An 8,910-nucleotide genomic window follows, 5' to 3' on the forward strand; every position below is an offset into this window, starting at 1 on the left:
ATTTGGCTACCAGTTCATAATGGCCAAAGACGAATCTTCTTTGATTCTTGAACCAGTTCAGGAATTAGCTACCGGTTCAAGAAAGACAGTGAAGAATCCAACGTGAATCTTGAACTGGTAGAGGGTTTGGCTACGGGTTCCCAATGGACAGAAACAAATCTTCAAAACTTCCTAAGTGTTCTCACACACTCACATACCTTTCTAAAGCATTGTTCTCATCATCCCGGAATGTATTAAAGTATGAACACTTGAACTTCTTCAAATCTACATCCGATCTTCAATCGTGAAATTCTGAATGAAATTTTACAACTTGATCGGACTTGTTTTGATAACGAAATTAACCAATTACAAAATATATATTTTTCACAATCTCCCCAATATATATATATATATATATATATATATATATATATATATATATATATATATATATCTCACAATCTCCCCCTTTGGCAATTTTGTAACAAAACACTAAAACAACATATGATCTACCCAAGCAAAAAAAACAAATTACAATGATTGTCAAAGAAATAAATATAAAGCAGAACTCTTCTTGAATCATATGAAGCTTCATCACTTGTAGTTTTCTTCCCCCCGTAATCTGCACATCAACTCAACAAAACTACCCATGAAGATTAATTAAGAAAGATAAACAATCAACATATATATATATATATATATATATATATATATATATATATATATATATATATGTCTTGTAGCTCCCCCTCAATTCTAAAAACTCTCCCCCTAAAATATACACATTTCTTCCCCTTTTTGTTACAAATTGACAAATAAAGCTCAAGAAGAAAAATAAATAAATAAATAATGTGGGAGAATTAACAAGAAGAAAGATCAAAACTATCATCTATGCATAAGATATAGCAATAAGCATAACAACATGATGATATATGGTAACATTAATGGAACCAAAGACAAGTATCCAAGATAACACATGTTCCATCCACAAGAAAAATAAAACGAATCATGCTCAAACTCACACACATGATATCTATATTCAATCAAAAACGAAAATTCCTAATAAAAACGAAAAGGAAAATCTTTTTGGATTTTTCAATATTTTTATTTTTTATTTTTCTAATATTTGAACAAAAATTATCAAATAGTAATTTCCATGAATTTTAAGCATACATGAGGTCCAAAAATTTCTGAAGAATTTAAGAGAATTTAAAAATACGAAATTTTTAGACACCACAAATTATTCAATCAAATCAATTCTCAAGCATGCAATCACAACATGAAATTCAACTTGCAATTTTTATAAAAAATTAGAAATTTGTCTAGCAAGTTCATATGTGTGTGTGTGTAGAATCCAACCTCATCAAATTTCAATCAAATCACATTAACCAACTATCTAAATCATATTGATCGACAAGTATCAAGATAAAATTGTTTTGAACAAATTTTACTAAGCAAAGCGCATTTCACTCTAAAGAGTAGACAGCAATTCCCTATTTCGACTTGTCTCCTCTTTTCTTTTTACTCAATTAGCTCCTCTTCAAAGTCTAGTAAGAGCTTTCGAACTAGTCTTAATAGGTAACATTTTCCTTAGCAAAGATTTTCAGCATTCTTTTGATTTTTCTTTTCTTTTCATGCTGAAATTTTTCATTATTTTTTTTTTTAAACACATGCTCTTTTTTTAAAAAAAATAATAACCTTTATAGTTTTTATGAGCAATATGACCTAGTCAATTTCACAATGATTTTCAACTAAATTTTCTCAGAGTTGGACTAGTACACATAAAAAATATGAACTTAAGAGACTCATCTCTAAAAAGAAATAAATAAAGCAAATTGTCTTTCAGCATATAGATTACACATCAAGAACCCTTTCATCAAATAATCATGTGTCCCCAATTTGCATTTTAAAAATAACGAATTTAAGAGAAATAATTATCACTCATGTATTGGCAAGAAAAACATGGTCATCACTTTCTCATGAAAACAAAAATAACAACCTAAATCCTAAACTACAAGATATGGTCCAATGGAAATAAGATATTTATCAAAGCATAGTCCATGACCATAAAACCTCTTTAGGACTTAGTTAGGGGGGTTTGCACCAATAGACCTAATAGGAACAAGTCCCATAGCATTAACAGGCACATAATTAACCAAGTCTTCCTTTTTTATCTACACAGTCTTTACATTCAACTTTTGAAAAGACTTTCCAATTTCAACCTTTTTCTTGTTTGGGTAATTCTTAATATGAGAATTTTTGGCCTGGTTTGATTCACAAAATTTTGATTTCTAGCATGAACACTATTCTTAGCATAAGAACCATAAGCAAGAAATTCATAAAAAGATTATATTCTCTTCTTATAGCAATAATATTGGCTATATCCATTCCTACCACAATAAGTGCAATGCAAAATAGTAGGCACATTAAACATATTAGCATGTGATGAATCAACAATCTTAGATTTATTTTTAGGCACATTCAAGTTATTAGGTTTCACAAAAAGAGTTTTACCCTTACTACTAGATGAAGCCTCATTAAAACCTAAGCCAGTTTTTTCATTCACATTCTTACCAACATTAATCATCCCATCAAGTTTAATCTGCCCAGAAATAAATCCAATCAATTTCTCTTGTGACTTTTTCAATTCAATTTCAAGGAATTCCAATTTAGAAACAAGAGATTCTTTTACAGAATTAACTTGACTGACCTCACCTTCTAGGAACCTTACCTTTCCTTGAAGATCTTCAATCTCCTTCTTTTTCTATTCACTTTCCTTCTTCAGAGCATCTTTTTGCTTCTCAACTTCTTCCAATTCTCTACCTTGCTTATTGGAGCCTTTCTTTGCTTGAACATATGTAACATACAATTCATTGAAGGCTTTATCATAATTCTCCTTTGTTGCTTCCTTGTAACAATCTTCATCATTAGGTTTTGCTATGTCCTCAAAATTCGAGTCATCTGTATCAGACAAAGAAAAACTTTTAGAAACATCATTATTCACAATAACAACAAAAGCAAGAGAATTATCATTATCATAAGAAGAATCATCATCAGAAAAAGAAGCATCATTATCCCTAGAAACTGAAACTTTTATTGTTTTTCCCTTATTTTTATCTTTGGACTCTTTCCTCGCAACAAAGCTATTTTTATGATTTAGACAAACTGTTGATGTATGACCTATACCACCACTTGTCCAATATTTGATTTCAGTTTCTTTTGACTCTTCATGTCTCCTTTTATCTCATTTCCCACTTCCCCTAGATGAAGACTCTCTTTTCCTAAACTTTAACTCACCCCTTTTCTTAAGTGCATTTATCTTTTCAGACTTAATCAAATTTCTAAACCTCCTCGTGATGAGAGCAATTTCTTCATCAGACTCACTATCATACTTAACCTTAGACTTGGAAAACTCAGACTTTGAAGCTTTTACAACTAAGTCTTTAAGTTTTTGGGAATTTCCATAGTACTTCATCTCATAGTTCTTAATATGACCTACAACCTCATTAACTTGCATGGTAGCGATGTTTTGAGTTGCTTGAAATGTTTCAACTTTGATTCTGAACCTTTTAGACAAAGACCTAAGAATTTTCTTATTAATTTTCTTATCTGTCACTCTCTTTCCTAGGTTTCCAACGCCAAACACAATATGGTTGAGTTTCATGTAAAACTTAGATAATTTTTCATTTTCTTCATCTTAAGATTTTCAAATTGAAACACAAACATCTCAATCTTTGAAGATTTGACTTCATCTGTACCCTCATGGATAAGTTGAAGCATGTCCAATGCTTCTTTTACAATGAGCATTACGAGCTTACTCAGATTGGACAACATCTTTGAATAAAGAAAACAAGGCTTTAGTGTTTCCCTCTTGAGCATTATTCTCAGCTTGATTTCACTCAGACTCTTCCTTTTCAGTGGTAACACCATCCTTTGTGACTGTAGGTGTTTTTTTATAACCTTTTTCAATTGCTGCCCAAATAAATTTACCTTGAGTCATAAGAAAAGATGTCATGTTAGGTTTTCAAAAAGCATAGTTATCACCATCAAATAAAGGAATACATTGAATAGATCCACCTTCCTTAAGAACATTATCCATATTAAATTTTTGAAAATAAAAACAGAATTTTTTTTTTAAAAGGAAAAAAATTCCACAAGAAACAACTCAATGCATAAAGGATGGCTCTGATACCACTTGTGAGTTTATGCGTAGCATAATAGGATTATGGAATATAACATGGATAAATAACCTAGAGGGGGTGAATAGATTCAACTTGTTCTTTATCTGATTTTTGCTTAAATTAAATTTACCAAAATAAAGTAAATTAATTAAACCATAAAGCAAAAAAAAATACAAGTAAAGTTATAGTGACACCGAATTTTAGCGAGGAAACCAAATGGAAAACCTCGAGGTTTTGTGCGCTATCCCAAGCGTAAAAAGATTCACTATGTATGAAGCAAAGTACACCGAACTTTGACTCAGGCTCACATCCCTTCGCTCTACCAAGACCCAACTTGCTGAACACCCTTGGCTTTGCGACTCCCCTGTCCAATAGCTCTCGACTTCAGACTTACTCCTTGAAATGTATAGAGGAATTACTGGTAGATCAAAAACACTTCACAAAGCGCCTTGATCCCTTCAAAGTGTGATCTAAACACCTTTCTTCTTCAAATCTGAATTTGTTGTAGAAAGAATGAATTTTGCTTTTTGGAATCTCTGAATCTTCAATTATGCTCCAATTCAAATGAGATAGAGAACAACACTACTAAATCACTCTTATGTTTATGTGTGTGCTCTCAAAAAATAAAAATTCAGAAAAATTAGATTGATTTTCTAAATAAAAATCTCACAAAGATAGCTCTCAATTAAATCTGAATTTTGTATGCAAAAAGCCGTGAAATCCTAATTGAGAAAATATGTTTATATGGATTTTCAAAAACCTAGATATGCTTGGAAATAAGGTAAATTCGTCCATAGGATTTTAGAAGGAAGTCTAGATTAAATAGGAATCAAAACATATCAGGAAACAGAAGTTACCAAAACAAATCAAAAGCCTTGAACCGGTTCCAGATTTAGCTACCAATTCAAGATGGCCAGAGACGAATCTTCTTTAATTCTTGAACCGGTTTAGGAATTATCTACCGATTCAAGATGGACAATAAAAAATCCAACATAATTCTTGAACCGGTAGAGGGTTTGGCTACTGGTTCCCAATAGACAAAAACAAATCTTCAAAACTTCCAAAACTTCTTAAGTTTTCTCACACACTCACATACATTTCTAAAACATTGTTCTCATCATCCCAGAGTATATTAAAGTATGAATACTTGAACTTCTTTAAATTCGCATCTGATCTTCAATCTTGAAATTCTGAACGAAATTAGCATATTACAAAATATATATTTTTCACAATCTTTCCAATATATATATATATATATATATATATATATATATATATCTCACAGAATCAAAGGTTTATTAATTAATTATTATTTAGTTTTCCTTTCAGCATTTATTTATTCTTTAATTATCCTTTTGTATTCTGTGCTTGTCTATTATCTTAATTGTTTTGACATCCTCAATCTCGTGTATGGACCTTATCAACCCGTGTTTTGAAATCGGGGGGTATCGCAATAGAGACCTCAATGAGAGATGTACCCTGAGGTTTTTGGGTGCTCTGGATTTGATGGTCAAGTCCCTTTGTCGTTCTAAAAAATGGATCACAGGGTTGCAGTGTAAAATCCCAATTTTTCCCTTTTCGGGGAATTGGTGATCAGGTACCTGGAAATGTGTTGTGTGGTCAATTGAAGTGTTTTCAATGGTTATGTGATGTCTTAATTAAGTGTGATGGTGAAGTCCGATGTCCAATTGGATGGTCTGGTTCTCTAATTTCAGTTTTCTATCGTAAGCGAACCCTACTGGGAAATGGTCTCAGAAGATGGAAACATCGTTCCTTCTTGTAGTTTGACATCCCAAATCCCATGATTCGGTTCATTAATCAAAATGATACAACTGGACCTGAAAAGCAAGGCAACAAAATGTGAAAGCTAAGGTCAAAACAGATATAATGTGGGACTAGGGGTAAAATGGTCATATCATTTTAAAAATAAAGGATGGGATGTAAACCATTGAATAGACAACTCAAAAAAATTAAAATTAGGCTAAAGAATGACCTCAATTGGATTTAAAATGAATGAGACATGGTCGTTTGAAGAACGAGTCAAAAGTGAAAGCATCAAGCCATCTAACCGATTAGATAACCTCATCTACCCGATCAGATAACTGGTCCAAAAATGGGAAAATCTACCGAGGTCCATCTAACTGATCAAATGACCTCATCTAACCGATTAGATGGTCCATCTAACCGATCAGATGAATGTAGCAGCAAAAATTGCATTTTGCCAGGTCTGTGTAACCGGTTAGACGACCCCATCTAACCGATGAGATGGACCCCTAGAACAAAATCAGCCTAGAAACAAGTGTTCTAACCCTGTCCCAACGCATCCAAACTCAAAGTATGAATCATGAATGGAAAGTAAATGTATAATACGTCTAAGAATCATTATCCCAACAACAAAATGAGTCTAACAACAATCATACGATGATTAAACTATAACGAAATCATACATTCATAGCAAGACTTGAAAGATGGATACAAATGAAATCCTCCATGCATTATGTGGGACTCAAACATGCATGAGCCCTTACATATAGATACAAAGTGACGGAGAGAAGTGAAAATCATCCAAGAACTCCAAAAGATGAGAGTAAGTTCCCAAACCATTTCCCTCCTTCAAAAATACACATGCTTACAAGTATTCCGTATACGAAAGACTACTCCAAACATGCTTAACATATTGCATGTGGTACATTATCCAAAAGAGTTCAAAACAACAACAAAAGCATGCTCAAGCTAGGATTGAGGTACGTCCATGTAAAGTACATCCTTACTTGAAAAGAGTTAAATCAAAAAGGGTGAGTAATTTAAATTACTCCCATAGGAAAGTGCATTATAAAGATAAACTAGGTTTCTTTGGCTCCGTAAATATAACATATGCTACACGAGTATGGAACATACCACCTAACGTCTAGCTCAAGAGGAATTCTAGAGTTTGCCTAAAACTAACAAGTAAACAGTTGCTCATAAAATCGTCTCAAATGTAGCATGATACAATAAAAGTATTAGAATCAAAAACAAGCCAAGTCACAGTACACGTGTAAGTCAACTTGGAAATATAAACCGAAATCATATAATAGGGATAACTTGGACTCACAAACACACAATCACACGTATAACGTGCACTGAAAAAATAGTTATTGTCGGGATGCTAATCCGCTAGGAGCTACCCTAGCGGCCACTATACAAATGGGGAGCCCGAGCTCACCCGTGAGAGTCAAACCCTCACGTCTCAAGTAACAATGTCCCAAGAATCTCTCAAAAATCGTCAAACGAATCCACAATGTATTATATAAATATGTATGTGTGTGTGTGTGTATATATATATATATATATATATATATATATATATATATATATGTATGTATCAAGTTTAAGCACTTCACAAGTGCACCAAAAACTCATGATCAAGCATTTCATGCCCTATAGTCTCCAATGCTAAATATGGCATGATAATAGATACAAATGACATCAATGATCATACATGATACCAAGGCTAATAAAACTCATTCATATTAGCATTTTATTCTCAACAACCTACTACAACTTAAACAATCATTTATTAACATATATGAATTCATATCCCAGGAGTAAACAACACTTTAATGAATTTAAATATAAACAATACACTAGTTTCATATAAAAAGATATGCAAATAAAGGCATAAATGAAGTGTTCCAAAAACACATTTTAGTCTCATGACCACATAGATAAATCAATGACAATACCATTTATAAATTTACTTCTACTCATGCTTTAAAACATTAAAGCACAACATATAGTATACTCCAAAAGACAAAGAAAATACTAGTTTAAAATTATACTACACCTCCTACCTCACTCTAGGATAGCAACCTAGAAAATCCAAAAATAAAGATGCTCCAAGTCCATAATAAAATGGAAGTTTATGTCAGCAATGGAGTCCCCGAGCTTTCCCCCTTCTATGGCAACACCAAAATGTGAGAGGATGATGGCCTAATGGGGGAAAGAGAGCATGAAGAAAAAGAAAACCAAAAATGGAGGAAAAGAGGAAAGAAAGAGAGAAAGAAACCGATAGGAGAAGAAGAAGATAGGATATGATATTTGTAGTCAACAAATATCCTAAAAGAATCCAAAACTGCAAAGTAACCCCTCTAAAATCCAAAAAACACACAAAAACCTAAAATAGAAATATCTTCAAAACATTATCGCACTTTTGCCACAAAATAAAATATCTACAAAAGATAATTACACAAATACCCCCAAAATTGAAAATGTGATCAAACATATAAGAGTGAATACAAGTGTAATACACATCCATAATGATATGAGAGAAAAACATGCGAGTATGGAATGAATGAAGTGCCGGGAATTATCCCCGAGCACTTGACTTGGTCTTGGGCCCACATGACCCGAAGACGAAAAAGAAATGAAACAAAAAATAAACGCATAAAAAGGAAAAAAATGACAGTCATCACATAGTCTGGATGGTTGGTATGCTAAAAAGGAAGGGCAAAAATGAGGTATCTACAAGTAATATTTCTACAGCTCTACTTATCGAATATTTCTTGGCTCCCTTTTCTCAATTGCAATTTCAACTCATATTATCATAGGTATCATACTATCATAGGTATCATACTATCATATCATGGCCATAGTCATTGAGTCAAAACAAGGAAAGTAGTGACCATAACATGATTTATGTTCTTTGGCTTCTTGTCTTTAAATAGCTGTCACATAGATAAGAGTTCAATTTCAATTGCTATTGAAAAAA

Source organism: Cornus florida, unplaced genomic scaffold, assembly GCF_030987335.1.
Source record: "Cornus florida cultivar Cherokee Brave unplaced genomic scaffold, ASM3098733v1 CherokeeBrave_3.0.0_Hap2_Chr06, whole genome shotgun sequence".
Taxonomy (NCBI): Eukaryota; Viridiplantae; Streptophyta; class Magnoliopsida; order Cornales; family Cornaceae; genus Cornus; species Cornus florida.